Raw genomic sequence first — 15,377 nt, 5'->3', positions numbered from 1 at the left:
GAGTACACATTCTTGTGCACTTGTCAAGTCCACCACAAAAAGATTGATAAAACTATTCGTCATAGTTTACTAAAGCATAGTAAATATGATTATACTTACAAGCTTAAGTGTAATTCTGAGACATTGGAAAAGGGTTCCAATGTAAGGCAGAGCGAATAAGAAGAATCAAATTAGGCAGAAGGATAAAAGTTTCTCAAATCTAAAAAGATGGGAGAGTACTTTAGTATCAGTTTTTGTGATCATCTTAATGATTAAGAAACCATAGCACAATTAGTTCTCTAAGGAAGTCTTAGTGCATTCTTATGACTAAGAAGAGGGATCTTGAATTGTTGAAATGATTAAATCAAGAAGATGAGTCATACTTCGTTCCAATACAAGTCTTAGAGTCATACTCCAAGATTGTAACTTGAGTGACATGTCTCAAAAGAAGGTTAAAACACTTGTCAAATGTAAGAGTAAAAGTTTTCTACTCTTGTACATTTGAAATTGGTAAGTTGTGATGTTTTGGATAAAACAAAGACCAACTTAGGTCAATTGTGTGAAGTGTTTGTCTTGATTAGTATCCACACTATCTCTTGGATATTTGACAAGGGAGTCTTATAGGTCAAGAGGACAGTGGGAGTCTTAAAGGTCTTGAAAGTCTCAAGAACTAATCAAGAACAAAACCTGAAGGTCTTCCCTAGCACACGACTTGAGGTTTATAACCTATCGTGTTGACATATCTGTGCCCATTCCAGTTAAAGTTGGTTTTGCATATGAGTTCTTAGAGTTCTCAATTGGTTGCACAACTACTTGGAAGCAATGGCAGGCCCTTGAGCTGCCAGGTGGCAAGAAATTAAGATTGAGTTCAATCCATATGGTTTTGGATTTGTCATTATCTGTGTCTTGTGATTATGGTTTTGACAAATTCATATGGGTAGGAACTCATACACCATAAAAATCTAAGTGTCATAAGGTTTCTCTCCAATTCATGAAAATGATGGTGAGGAAACACTTTCGCTAAGTAGATTTTAGCTAGATAGCAATTGTGATATTTGCATTCTCAAAGTCGTTAGTGGAGCGTGTGTGGTTTACCGGCACACTAACCTGGACTTGTGAGAAGTGGCAAAAGGTCTAACCATTATGATTACGGCATACCTCTTCATAATTGTTTAGACTCACAAGTGTGCTATCTAAGGGAAGGTGTATGATTTTGATAAAGTCTTATCAAAACAATCTAGTATCAGAAATCTGAACTTTGGTAAGAAAGTCAATGAAGTATTGATTTCTAGAAGTCCAGCTGACTTCTGGGTACATGTCAAAGCTAGATGGAGCATAAGTGTTATGCTAATAATCATCATGTTAGTGGGAGCATGATAATTATGATAAGTATTGCAAGTTAGCAATGTTAATTATAGAAAAAACAAAAGTTTCAATTGGGAAAGAGTTGTTTTGCTATAATTAAGGGAGAGGAAATTATACTTCATCTCAAATCTATAAGCTTAGATCGTGAGGTTTTAATCATTTAGTCAAGGATATATATGAATTTCATGTTGGAATGGCTCAACATAAGGAAATTCTGTATACGGGTCCATTATTTGCGTTCTAAAATTCGATTATGATTACGGCATCCCTTTTCATAATCTGAATTATGAGAACTTGGCAAATAGAAATGGAAATGTTATAGCAAAAGACTGGTTTAGTCTTTATGTGAGACATCATGAATCGTGTCCCATATGCTTCGGATATAGGATCGATTACATGTGCTATATTCATCCGTTCTAAAATTTTCGAAATGCCTGGGGCATTAAGAAGGGAAAAGGTTTAGAACTGGATATGACTAAAAAGATTAAACAATTGTCAAGGACAATCTAAGGTTTACCAAAGATTGGTTACTCAAGGACAATTGGAAGTATAGTGATAATTCTGGAAGGACCATATTGACATAATCTGTAAGGAGGCAACTCTTGTTCAGAAGTGATAGTCAAAATGGAATCTGGAAATGTTTCAAAGTTAGAATTTTCAATCTGTGTAACATTAAGGAAACTTAATACAAGAAGGATATTTCCAAGGAGTTGATCTCCTTTGGAATACTCTGTAATGATTGTTGCCAAGTCTTTGTGAGTTTGTGCATAATCGTTACAAGAGGATCAATGCATATAAGTTTAGAATCTAACAGATTTCAGTAAATGGCATGAATTTGGAATTCTTGCATTTGCAGTAAGGATTTGGGAATGTGAAAAGAGAATCATTGAAGTTATGTTCAATTGATCTAGTTCACAAAGTAAAGGTCATAGACAAACATAGTATGCATACTTGGTGTATGGCATGACTAGTGTTTAAGAAAACATAGTGTACATGCTTGGAGCATGGGACAACTATTGTTTTAAATTCAAGAATAAAGTTGATAGCTGAAACAGTATACAATGAATAATGTGTAATCATATGGTGATAAATAAAAGGTGTTTTATTTATGTTCAAAGGGTTGATACCATATTGGATTCAATTATTATTGTGTTTCATTTTGCATGTTTTGACTTCCCGAATAAACTGGGTTATTCTTCCGGAATGACTAAGTTATTCAAACCATCCACAGTCGGTCATATGTTGGAAGTAGATATGAATTAAGACTGTCATGGGTTGGCTTGTAGAGGTCTAAGGTGTTGGACAAAGGGCTACAACACTCATGAGTGCTCATAAGTTCTGAGTATTGGATTCAACCCGCGCTCATTGGAATCACTTCATGGATTTTATCACGAGTGATCATGAGACGATAATATCTTATATTCTTCAAACCTAGAGATATGAGTTGTTACTATGAGTTGATAGTACATTGATTGCACGAAAACGCATACGGTAACTCGGTGTTATAAAACGTGCCTTTGTGTATGATTCAACAAGTAGTAGAACAAGCCATATGAGTCAAAGTTTATCCGTTCCTTTTACCTTCGGGATAAAAGCGATATCTGTGGGCCCCTCGATGATTTGATGATGACAAATGGAAGTGCTCGGTCGGGCCAGGACTGATTTGATTTGTTCAATTAGTCAGTCGTCATAAATCGCAAATCGGGAAACAACTAATGGACAGAGAGAATGATTATAATCCATGTCTCAGTCCATATGATATCTAGAATGGAGGAATATATGATCCCTTATCTAATGGACAAGTCATTGACAAAGGTCAGAGTTCACCGACAAGGTCAGAGTTCGACAACGGCTTTAAGAGCTACGATTGCCAGTTAGGTTTGAAGTCATACGCAATAATAGTTTTAGACTTATCCAAGTGGGAGACTGTTGGATTAATGTCTAAGTCCATAACTATATTTGGTATGTACTTGACCCGACCCGGCATGGTCCATTTGGGTTGCACTTCACCGACACAATTTATATGGATAATCTTTTGAGAATAGTATGTTTATGATTAATATTAATATATTATAAGTTCTAATATATTATTATGGAATCATATTATTTAATTAGTATTGATCAAGAATTAATTTATAATTAATTAAGTGATCAAAAGGAACTAATTAAATATGGACTCTGATATATATGGAATGGGCCAAGTTCATTTAGGTTGGGCTAAGCTTTCATGGATAGTCCATGGAGTGTTTAACCCATGGATCCTAGGAAATGATAGGTCATGGGTATTAGGGTTTAACCCTAATCCTCCATACTATATAAAGATGTCCTTGGTTGGTGAAATTGGCACTAGTGTGGATACACTAAAGAAGGGCTAGCCAATTTCACTAGAGAGAACCAAGTAATCATATTCTCTAAAGTATTCCAAGGTGTCTTGGTGATTTGTGATTCCACTTGAGGCTTCCACACTATTGGGGCTAAGCTCTTAAAGCTTGAAGACATCAAGCTACATCAAGAGGTATGTATTCTATCTTGTTACATTCATAGTTTTTGTATGCTAGATTAGGATAATACCTTGGATGTTCTTATTTGCATGTATAATAGAGAAAACATAGATCCAAGGTATTTAGGGTTGCATGTACACTTAGGAGTGTTAGAATGCTCAAAACCCAACAGGTACTTGCTACCCCTCCCAGGGAATTGCATTTCTTTACGGTCAAGAAGCCAACAAAGATGGCTAAGGAAACAAAGAAACCGCGACAAGACCCAGCAAAAGGAAAGGAAATAATCAATGAAGGATACCCTGATCAACCGATCAGCATTGGTCACGACCTTCCAGGTCACGTAAGGAAAGCAGTAGTCGACCTACTAAAACGGTACAAACACATATTTGCATGGACCCCTACAGACATGGTGGGGGTAGATAGGAAGGTCATTGAGCACAAAATGGCGATCAAGACAGTGACAAAGGAAGTGAAGCAGAAGAAAACGGTCCAGGGAGGGGACCGCAACAGGGAAATTAACGTAGAAGTAGCTAAGCTAGCGGAGGCCGAAATAGTAAGAGAAGCAGTTTTCCCAACCTGGATTGTTAATCTAGTTATGGTGCGCAAGCAAGATGGGCCATGGCGTATGTGCATTGATTTCTCAGACTTGAACAAAGCGTGTCCCAATGACTGCTATCCCCTCCCGGAGATCGACCAGAAAGTGGAATCGCTACAAGGGTTTAAGCTAAAATGTTTCCTGGATGCATATAAGGGATACCATCAGATTCTGATGAGAGAGGAGGACGATGAGAAAACAACTCTCTACACGGATCATGGCACCTTTTGTTACACCAAGATGCCTTTCGGATTGAAAAACGCGGGAGCTACATACCAGCTCCTGGTTGACTCGGTTTTCGCCAAGCAAATTGGGAGGAATATTGAGGTATTTGTCGATGATATGGTGATTAAGAGCTCCCATGAAAACAAAATGTTACAAGACATCGAGGAGACTTTTCGTACACTAGAAAGGGTCAAAATAAAATTCAATATGGCTAAATGTACATTCGGGGTAGAAGAAGGACAGTTCTTGGGATACTATGTTACCAAACAAGGCATCCAGCCTAGTCCAGTTAAAGTGGATGAGTTTATGGAGACCCCACCCCCAGGCACCCTCAGAGACGCACATGGTTTTAATGGGAAACTAACGACCCTGAGTAGGTTCATCTCGAAATCCGCTGACAATGCCATGCCACTATTCCACACACTAAAAGGCTGCATTGAAAAGAACAACTTTCAATGGACAGCTGCAGTGGAAGAAGCGCTTCAGAAGATCAAGGAAGCACTACACAAGCTACCCACACTGGCCAGTCCCATCCCAGGGGAAACACTGCAAATGTACCTCTTGACCTCAAACGAAGCGATATCCTCAGTGTTAACCGTAGAAAGGGAAGGAGAGCAGAAGCCGGTATACTTCGTGAGTAGGGCATTACAGGGCCCTGACCTCAATTACCCCACCCTGGAAAAGCTAGTCCTGGCGCTCATTTACGCGGCGCGACGTTTGAGGCGCTACTTCCAAGCACACCAAATTGAGGTGCTAACAAATGTCCCATCAAACAGATATTGTTCAAGCCAGAAACGTCGGGCCGGTTAGCAAAGTGGGCAATTGAGCTAGGAGAGCATGATATAAGCTATCGTCCAAGGACAAGCATTAAGGGGAAAGCACTAGCTGATTTCTTGTTCGAAATTCTAGATGAAGGAAACGCAGCCTAGAAAAGAATCTAAGCGATAGAGGAGGTCCTGGCCAATGACTGCTCATGAAAGCTATATACCGATGGGGCGTCCAGCAGGGAAGGTTCAGGGGCAGGCTTAATCCTAACTAGCCCAGAGGGAGAGGAAGTGACTTATGACCTTCGGTTCGACATCCACACATCAAATAACGAGGCGGAGTATGAAGCTTTGCTCGCAGGGTTGCGCTTAGCCAAACAAATGGGTGCGATGGTTATGACAGCCTAACAGATTCGAGATTAGCCGCAAACCAAATTAACGGAAGTTTTGAGGCAAAAGATCAGAGAATGGAGAGGTATGTGAGAATGGTGAGACAACTAATCCAATCCTTCAGATAGTTCACGATTAAGCAGATAACTCGGAGCGAAAACAAAAGGGCAGACGCCTTAAGCAAGTTGGCATCTACATGTTTCGATCATCTATCGAAGAAGGTTTTGTTAGAAGTACTTAGGGAAAGAAGTATAGATGAGCGACAGATAAATACTCTGACAACCACTGGGCCCACATGGGTGATACCATTTATGGAGTATTTGCAAAGGGGAGTACTACCAGATGACCATAGTGAAGCCAGGAAAATATGTATAAAGGCACTCTCATATGCGTTGATAAACGAGGAGCTGTATCGAAAAGGGTTTACGGCACCCTGGTTGAAATGTGTAGATCAGGCCAGAGGGATGGAGGCGCTACAGGAAGCACACACAGGCCAGGCGGGCGCATAGGGGGGGAGCTAGAGCTTTAACGAGTAAAGTGCTCCGAATGGGAATATATTGGCCTATTGTACACCAAGACGCGTTGGGAGTAACTAGGAAGTGTGGAGAATGCCAGTATTACGCTCTGGTCCAAGCAAACCGCCAGTACCACTGCAGAACATATCTAGCCCATGGCCATTCTACCAATGGGGCATAGTGATAAGTTAAAAACTAACTTGAAGATCGATTAGATCTAAGAAACATGTAAAGAAATAAACAAGTAAACAGCAAGAACACAATAATGGATCAAACGATGTCGAATGATTAATAATCAATCCTCAGAAGAGCTCGATAAAGAACTACAACTGTAGAGGATTAAAGAGTTTACAAGAACGATAAAGAAAATAAACTGTGAACTATCGTAATCGCTATCGTCTTCTAGATCATTTTTTTAACATGCATGCAAGCACATTATTATATAGTAAACCCTACATGCTCACGGTTGGACAGGCCCAAACCGGAGTGCAAAACATGGACTATTAACCGAGCCCAATGACGTAATACAAAATAAATCCTACACTACCCAACAATCTCCCCCTTTGCGTCAATTAGAGCGAGATCATTACTTCTTGCTTGGGCCAGCAGCAACAGGAACCTTCTTCTTTACAGTCTGAAACAGACGCGAGATAAGAGCAAGTATCGTCTGTCTGAATCGGATGTACCACTGAATCATATCGTCGAAGTATTTGATATCATCCGCTGTATTCTCTTTACACCGATGGATGATCCCCAGCACATGCTCAAGACAAGCAATGGTATAAAGATGTTTATCCGCTAAGGCAAAGAGACATTTCTGTCCTTCAGCCCTAGTGAACATGACCGAATTTCGCCTTGGGTCAATCTTTCCCATCTTCATCTGGTTCAGATCACTAGCCGAGCCAACAGGAGAGATCTTCGGTTTCTTCTTGAAGACATTGGCAATCTCCTGATCCATCAGGGCTACCTCCATGATATAGCACACCAACATCCTTTTAAGATGGTCTATGATCGGACCATATTCAGCTTCATTCGTCAAGAGGATGTTGTGCAGAACGATCCAGTCATGGGGGTTGAGGTTCGATAGATCTGCTAAAGATATGAGATGTTCGGTTTTTGCAGACCCTCAGATCACCCTGAACCGAACGTTGATGAATCTACCTTCGGTATATGGCTTCAAAACCCGAACGTTGACTATCTTCTGAGCGCTCCAGGTTTGATACTGTGGTTGAGCGGCCTTCAGATAGAACTCGATTAATTCCCGATCAACCTCCGGATGAGGATGAGGGACTTCAGCAACGTTGGCGAAGGCGTGGAAGATGAACGCCTTTCGGGTTAAGGGCATGTCGAACTGCGACTCGTGGGCCATAGGATGCTCGGAGTATCGATTGCCTCCTTAATCATTCTCTCTCGAGTCCAAGCAGGGAAAAGAGTCTTCCTGCTCTCGAGGAGATCGTGGGCTTCTTTCTTTTTGCGTTCAACTTCTTCAGCTTCTCGCGCCACACGAACATTGTCATTATCAACATTGCGACTATTTTTGCGTTTCAGCAAGTTGGCAATGGTTTCTTGATCATCTTCCTCTTCTTCCTCAGCTATCTTCTTTCCTTTATTCTTCACACCCGAACCAGAAGTTTGACCTGTAGGAGGAGGTTAGGTTGTGTGAGCAGCTTTTGAGGAAGGAGGTGGTTTCGATTCGGACTTTACTTATCCCCCTTGTTTCGGATTGGACACGAAACTAGGTAGCCCTTCAATTTTACTGAGCAGGTCCAGGGCAGGAGCAAGTTTTTCAGCAAGGGTTCGCCTCACAGAGTGGTTCAGGATCGGATCATGTGCTTCCAGGATGTTGGATATGGCAGAGTGTACATCCGACACACACGTCTTGATGACCTCCCGTTCGGATCGAAGAGCGTCAAGTTGTTGCTGAGAGTTGGAAAGCTGAGCGCTCTTGACCTTGAGGGCGGTGGTTTTGCTTGCAAGAACGTCCATCAACGAGTTTTCGGCGGCGAGATCCTCTTGGAGTTTAGAGAGGCGCTCGTCGATGGAGGCACGAAGGGCCGAGTTGTCGTCATTGATTGATTGGCGAAGGGTAGCAAACGACTTCAACTCCGTGGGGACGAATGTGGCCAACTGTTGAACAATTGGTTCCAACGTTGTCTTTGTGGCATCGGCACTCTCCTGTAAGGACTTGAACAGGGAAGAGGCGTCAGAGAATAGTTTATCGACTTTTTCGGTCGCTGCCTCACATGCTTTCGTCGAGGCTTCAATGGCAGCAGTGGCAGAAGCGACTGAATCATGCTGAGCCCTGGAGAAGGCATCAACAATCTTCTAAAGAGCAGCTTCAGAGAGAGATGACTAAGAATTGGAGGAGGAAGCAATTAGCAAGTCAACCTTCTCATGCAACTCCTTAAGGTGCTTCTTTGTTACTGGAGCACCCTCGTCATCGTCGCTTTGCACTTGAAAGGGACTGAAATAGACCGAATCAAACTGCATGTTATCCCCGCCAAGGAATGGATTATCTCCGTCAGAGGCATGACCTGGAGATGGTGGTGGTGGAGAAGCTGGAGGTGTAGTGGTGTGGGTAGGTTCAGGTTGAGTTTGAGTGTGGGTAGGTTCGGGTGGTGATTGGGTTTCGGTTGTATGTATGGGTTCGGTTACTGGTGGTAGGTTCGGGTGGTGATTGGGTTTCGGTTGTACGTTGGTTGTAACCTTTGCAGTGGCTGTTGTTGTTGTATCAGTGAAAATGGGTGGTGGTATAGGGAAAGAGGTTTTAGGAATGGTGGTAGTAGGGGTTATGGTGGGAATAGAAGTAGTAATTGTATGAGTGGGAGAGGGAATTGGTGAGATATGGATTTCCATGTCAGGGGTAGGTGATCTGGGTGGGGTATTGCCTCTTGGAGGGGTGTCGCCTCTTTGAGAGCCGTCCAAATCCGAACTCTCACCCTCCAACTCACCGGAAGAAGAAGCGATAACGAGCTTTTGCTTCGGTTGAGTTTTGCTCCTCTTCTGCTACGGGGACTGAGCAGCTTTTGGAGCCTTCCTATTTTTAGGAGAAGGGCCTTTAGCCCCTTTGGTCACTTGCTTCCCTTTGTATGCCTTTTTGCCTCTTGAAACAGGCTTATCAGCATCGTGAATGGACTTGAGCATCTCCTGCGTGAGTTCCCTCGGACCAGACTGCCTAAACTCCTTGTAAGTCCGGATGATCCTGCTGTCACCTGGAACATCACCGTACATGGTCTCCGGGATGGAACCAATGAAAGAGAACCTCGATGCATCTGAGACGATAATCTTCATGGTATGGAATGTACCAATCGAAGACATCGATGCACCGGTAACGGTGGGGACATCGTGCTTATCCATCGCCCATTTAGCAACGATGGTCCAGAACCTGGCATACGACACCTCAGAATGTCGTGAAGAGGATGATAAACTCTGGATGAGTTGTTGCCAGAGAATCAACCCATAGTCGACGTTGACGCCGTTGTAAACGCCGTACATAATGGAGAGGAAGAGTCGACTGGAGCCGTCTGACCTGAGCTCCGTTCTGAAAGACCCTTGAAGAGTACAGTGAACATGTCGTTCCACTGTGGCGGCAAACATGACTTTTTGAACTTAGCGACGAAGGTGAGCGCCTCCGTGTACCCCATATTGTAGAACATATTGTAGAGGTGGCCCAACGGAATTGTCTCCGGATTAACCCTTGAAGGGTCAGCAGCAAACCCTAGCAATGAGCCAAATCGTTGCCTGGAAATCGAGGCTTTGTGATCAGAAACCTCGAAGAAGATCCTATCGACTGCTTTGTCATAATGTGCAGTCGCATAGATCTATGATAAAATCTCCATGGGCACTGTTTCCACCCGTGAAAGTGCAGGTGCGATTGGGGAATACTTCAGGCACTCTATGATCGGGAACATGTAGGAGTCGTACGCCTGAGGGGTTAAATCGATCACCAAACACTGTTGAGGGCGAATGGGAAGGATGTGTGAAGTAGCGTGAACGGACGATGATTCTGCCATTGTTGAAGTTGGGAAGAAGATGATGAACAGTAAGGGTTTCAGGGAATTTTGCTCTCTTGGGAATTTTGATGCAGTAAAGAGGTAAAAGGGAGATGAAGTCGCCTTTTATAGTAGTTGTAAGGAGAGAGAAAAATCTGCTCAAAGCTTCTATCGAAATACGAAAGGTTTTCCCCGGAATTTTACTGATGCGTGACAGTTAAGGTAAGCGATGATCACGCATGAGAGAGAGTGTCAGATTCCTTGGAACGCACCGCTCAACAAGCGCCGTTTCTGAAGAAACCGTTTCAAATTCACACGCGCCTTGTTGTGCCAAAGAGGAACTGTTTCAAAATTGCACACGCGTCCACAATGTCAGTTAAGGAGTGGACGTTTCAAAATCGCATGCGTTCCCTTTTTACCGTCGTTTGAAATTCAATCTATTAGACTCCCGCCTGAGTCAGCATCCCTTCATCGTATCCTTGTAACGGCATCGTTTGAATGATACGCCCACGTGGATGAATTTTGACCACGTCTTTATTATGAATCACCGATCCAATAAAAAAGCCTGTAATTATTAGAACCAGAATTTTGGAAAATCAAAGATTTTCGTGCTAAGGGTGTAAAAAGAAAAGAAATAAAGCAAATATTTTTAGGAATAAATGTGATGTCAATAATGACATGAAACAAATGATCCTGGGCACGAATCTCTTCCTTCAAAGTCAAGAGAGACCTTAAAGTGTTAGTGTGGTTTCCCGTTGAATAACGATCAAGCACTTATTAAGAAGTGTTGAAAGGCTTCTTTTAATTAGGCTCTTTATGGTGGTTTTAGATTTGATTTAACAGTTCTAATCTTGAAATAAGATAGAAAGTGAACAAAGTACTTGGGAGACCGGTGTAGTCTGTTGAACAAGTAGGTATGAAATAATTTTAAGTAGCTGGTAAATAGAAAATCTCAACAAAAAATTAAAACTGGACCCCAAGGGAAGAAATGTTATGGTGTTTAACAATTTCGTAGGAATCACACAAAAGAAAAACTTGAGATTTCATGAGGATACATCCGTCAATTCATTAGTGAAAACTTGATCAAATTAATTGTTCACCGTCAATTCATATTTGGTATTGAATTTTGGGTTTCACTCAGCTCGTAGTGGCACGAAAATAAGATGAAAAGAATTTAATGGAGAAATGTAATAGAGATGGTGTAAGGAAGAATAGTACCTCCGCTGTAAAAGAAGGACCAAGCAGAAAACTCTTTTCTCATGTGAGAAGAGAGTTAGGTAGCTCTTGATTAGAATAAATGTGATAACCTAATTGGGAAGACAAGGTTTGTGTATACCAAGTCATTAAGGCTGTTATTCAGAATCTGATGAGACTTTGGGCACATACAGCAGCATGCTTCTAGGGACACTTAACTAATCCATTAAAAATTTCCCCATAAACGAACGAACACACATATAAAAATTAAATACAAAAAGCAAATGAAGAACAAAATATTTTTGAAGTTTTGATATGTATAAAAAAATAAGAAAAATAAGACTAAGAAAGAAAATAAATAAAAAAACTTTGAAAAAGAAAAGAAAAACAAAAAAACTTTGGAAAATTTTGGAATCGAACCCGAGCGTTCGGTTGGTTTCGGTTTTGGAAAATTATGAAAAACCGAAACCGAGCCTTCGGTTGGTTTCGGTTTTGGAAAATTTTGAAAAACCGAACCCGAGCGTTCGGTTGGTTTCGGTTTTGGCAAATTTTAAAAAACCGAACCCGAGCGTTCGGTTGGTTTCGGTTTTGGAAAATTTTGAAAAACCGAACCCGAGCGTTCGGTTGGTTTCGGTTTTGGAAATGTTGGGTTGCAGATTCGTTTAGTATTGCGTCATTGGGCTCGGCTAATAGTCCAATAGTTTTGTACTCCGGTTTGGGCCTGTCCAACCGTGAGCCTGTTAGGTTTACTATATAACAATATGCTTGCATGCATATTAGGTAGACGATCTAGAATACAAGATAGAGAATTACGATAGCTTTGATTTTCTTCATCGTTCCTATAAACCTTTTAACCTCTATAGTTGATGTTCTTGATCGAGCTCTTCTGAGGGTTGTTTTATAATCATTCGACACGTTTGATTCATTCTTGAGTTGTTTATTGTTTTCGTGTTCTTGCTGTTTAATCTTTATTTACCTGTTTAAGATCTAATCGATCTTCAAGATTAAGTTTTAATCTCATCAATTGGTATCAGAGCAGGAGGCTATGTAATCGATACACTTCTTTTCTGTGAAAAAGGTTTCAATTAGGGTTTTCCGCAATTACTGATATTTATTGAACCGTCATCTCATTATTGACGTATCTTGATATTTATTGTTTTGCCCTAATCTGATTTATTACAAGTCTGATCTTTAAACAGGTTATTCGATCATTATGGACGAGTCGCAATCGAATCCCATCAATATTTCGAACAACATTGGATCTACCACGAAGATTCCCATCTTGTACACCCATGATTATGAAGTCTGGGCGCATCACTTTGAAGATTATGTTATAGGATCTGAGGATAATGGATACCTCATCTGGGAAGCAATTATTTTTGGACCGTTTTCTCATTCTGCAACTTCAAGGATTATTAAAACTCAAAAAGAGTATAATGATATTCTGAAAGATGTTAAAGATATTGCGCAAGATGAAAAAGATAAATTTCAGTGCAATATCAAGGCATTAAGATTGATCAGATTCGCACTTCAGTCTGACACTTTTAGACTGGTGAGTTCATGCACGACGGCAAAGGAGATTTGGGACAGGCTTCGTGAATTGTACTCTACAGACGAGGATCTTGAACACTCTATCCAAACCTTACTCTTGTTTGAGTTTGGAGAATTCAGGCAAGGAGCCGAAGAAACTGTGACCCAAACGTTCGATCGCTTTAATCATCTTCTCAGCAAGATGATCAAACATGACATCGAAAGGAAGCTTATTGAGCAGAAGGTTACGTTTTTAAATGGTCTAAGATCAGAGTGGAGAGCAGTGGTGTCTACAGTTAAAGCCCATGAGCAATTTAAATCATATTCCTTGGCGAAACTGGTGGGTATTCTCAAATCTCAGGAGAAGATTGTGTTGCAGGAAAAGAATGTGGTCTCAAGCCTAGGTTCACTGGCCCTCATGTCAAAAAGTAAAGCTGTGATGGAGGACGAAGACCTCAACTTGGAGGAGTATGACCTCACGTCTGAGGATTATGCTATGATGGTGTCTAACCCCAAGAGGTTCATTAAGAAGAGATTCCCCAGCAACAAAAACCGAAACTGGCAGGGGAGTTATAGTTCAGAAAAGGTTAAAGATGAACCGAAGGTTGAAGAGTCTAAGAAGGAACCAAAGGCAGACGGTGATTCTGGAGTAAGCTGTTACTAATGTGGAGGGAAAAACCACTATGCAAAGGATTGTGTCCTTAAAAAGATGGCTGAAAAGGATGAGGAAAAAGGATGAGGAAGCTTTGCTGCAGAAAAAGCTTGATGAGATAAGGAAGAAGAAATCTACCGCTAACTCTTCCATAAATGCTCTAATTGTGCAGGGTTCGGTTGCTGATGACGAGTTCGGTGGCGTGGAAGTTTGGTCAACCGACTCTGAAGACGATGAAGTGAGGAAGCCTTCTCATGGAAAGGCTTGTGTGGCAAAAGAGGAGAGCAGTGGAGGAAGGTGCTTGATGGTGTCTGAAGTATCTCAGATGAGGGGATACAACACTGATGGTGGGAGCAATGAACCGAAGGAGCAGCAGGATATGTGCTTTACAGCCAAATCGCTCAGCGTGCAGTTCAACGAGCTCGATGAACTGATCAAGAAGGTACAAACGGTTTTTGCTTCATTTAAAGTACCACAATGCTCATATGAAAAAGAACTAAAAAGTGTTAATTCTCGAATCTCTCATCTAGATAGTAGTTTAACTCAAACTCGAGTCACCAATTCTAACCTAACTGATCAATTAAGAAGGGTGTCTTCGAAGAGTGAGGAACGGCGCATGTGGATCGAATTGAAGGAGTCGGAATTAGTCAGAATAAAAGATGAAAACATTTATTTACAAAGAGACAATTTAAAGCTTTTAAAACAGCGAAATGTTTTTTGTTTGATTGCAAAACGTCTTTACACTAATATTACTCAGCTTCATTTGGATTGTGAAATAGGACAAAAGATTCATCGCATGATTTTGCCCTTCCTTGAGTTTAAGGAGGATGAAATTGATGCTGAAGCTTATAATTGTGAGAGTGTGATATCATCTGATGACGTCAATCCGACCTATATCTATGGACTGGACAAAATAGAATCTTTCATTAAATCCAAGGACCATAAGGACATGCTTAAAAACCTTTTGGATGAAAATGATAGACTTAAACTGAGAACCGAAACCATACAAAAATTTGACTCATTAAACTCCAACTTGAGCTCAGAAAACAAAATTGATGTTGAAAATGCATCTGAACTTAATGAGGACGACAATATGAGTGAAATTTCGGTAGAGGACACGGTTGACTGCTCAGAATTTGTGAAAAGCGAACCTGAAAACCACAAGAATCTAATTTCAGAAAATTCAGTGGAGTTCGTTCGATTGTCCCAACAAAAGTCCCCGATCATAGCAGAGAAAGTCGTTGTATATCAAAAGGTTAGGACCACTCCAAATCAAGTGTACAAGGTCACAGGAGTAACCGAACATCAAACTGCTGAACTCACAGCAATTGTAAACGAAGACAATGCTGATGGCTGTGATGAGTTCTTCTGGTTAGCTCCTATCGATAATGCTGATGAAACGGTAGGCTTATCTGAAAGGACCTCATGGAAAAGTAAAGGTAGATACGTACCAGAACCCTTGAACAAGCCAGATAATTTCGATGTGCCAAGTACCAGCCGTACGAAAGACATTCCTCAAGAAAATGGAAGTTCGGTAAAATAAGACATTCCCTCTAGTTCCTCAGTTCAAAGTGAAACTTCCACAGTTCAAAATGAACCAGGAAAAGAGAAACCGAAAATGAAAGCCAACATCCATCATCAACCGAAGCAGATGAGGAATCAGAAACGTCAAAGG

This window comes from Lactuca serriola, chromosome 7 (assembly GCF_051521515.1).
Source record: "Lactuca serriola cultivar US96UC23 chromosome 7, Lser_US96UC23_V15, whole genome shotgun sequence".
NCBI lineage: Eukaryota > Viridiplantae > Streptophyta > Magnoliopsida > Asterales > Asteraceae > Lactuca > Lactuca serriola.
The sequence above is the reverse complement of the archived record's forward strand: the minus strand, read 5'-3'. Positions refer to the sequence as shown.